The sequence below is a fragment of the Pinus tabuliformis genome, chromosome 3_2, assembly GCF_031772625.1.
Source record: "Pinus tabuliformis cultivar Carrire ecotype Pingquan chromosome 3_2, CPIR1, whole genome shotgun sequence".
Classification (NCBI taxonomy): domain Eukaryota; kingdom Viridiplantae; phylum Streptophyta; class Pinopsida; order Pinales; family Pinaceae; genus Pinus; species Pinus tabuliformis.
Window position 1 is genome coordinate 1,072,857,341 of NC_142302.1, and position 1,337 is coordinate 1,072,858,677.

The following is a 1,337-nucleotide window of genomic DNA, read 5'->3' on the forward strand; positions in this document are numbered from 1 at the left end:
CTACAGTTAGAGGAACGAGTGGTTTCTAGGATAGCAACTAGATCTGGTGATGTTGGAACTTCTCAAAACATGTTGATTTATGTGAAGAGGCTTGCTAATAATACCACTCATTGTAGTTGTTCCTCATAAAGTGTAAAACAAACAAGTGAAAGTGTATGGTCAGGCAAGAAAATAGTGACGATGAAAGGAGAAAAAACCAAGGCTCATCTAATGGGAGAGGCTGATAGAATAGCAATCATGAGGGTTAAAATGGGCATGGGTTCATTTTTACACAAGCTTGAACCATAGGGAACCATGCTTGCATTCAATTTCATGTTTACACAAGCTTGAAATGAAAAACTATGCTTGAGATTGGTTTACATGCCCCCAACATGATGACTCGATTCTAGGTTCCTGCCCCCCAAGCTTCATTACATTCACCTAAGTAGACTACTCATGGCTATTAGGTGGATGGAATGAAGGTTCATTTACGAGATCAAGTGAAAGACTTGACTGGGATTTTACGAGATCTAATCAAAGACTCAAATTGAAACTTTGCTCTAAGGGACCTTGTTTCATTTTTTAATGAGCTTGACACAAGACAAGGAACTATGCTTTGGGACCTGTTTCATTTTTTAATGAGGTTGACACAGTAAAAGAACTATCCTCATATTCCTTGTTTCATTTTTTAATGAGCTTGACACAAGACAAGGAACTATGCTCATGGACCTATTTCATTTTTTAATGAGGTTGACATAGTAAAAGAACTATCTTCATATTCCTTGTTTCGTTTTTTAATGAGCTTGACATAAGACAAGGAACTATGCTTATGGACCTGTTTCATTTTTTAATGAGGTTGACATAGTAAAAGAGCTATCCTCATATTCCTTGTTTCAATTTTTAACGAGCTTGACACAAGACAAGGAACTATGTTCATACCCTTTGTTTCATTTTTTAACGAGGTCGACACAACACAAGGAACTATCCTCATACCCTTTGTTTCATTTTTTAACGAGGTTGACACAAGACCAGGAACTATCCTCATACCCTTGATCACAACCCATAAGACATCATGACTTCCAAAAGGTTCTCATCAGATGGGAGAACAATGCTCTGGAAGGGATACGTAGCAAGGAATCCATTAGAGAGATCAGGTTCCAATGCCCCCAGTACATAATGCACAACATCACGAAATTGATCATCAGTTGATGTAGGCATGGAATGGGTTGCCACATAATTGACCCGTGACGGGGAAGATATCATTGGGACAAAAGGACCATTTAGGGAATATGGTTGACTGGAAGCCATATTTGGACCGGGAAATGAAAGTTAGTCAATGGTGACAATTCTACCTTCAT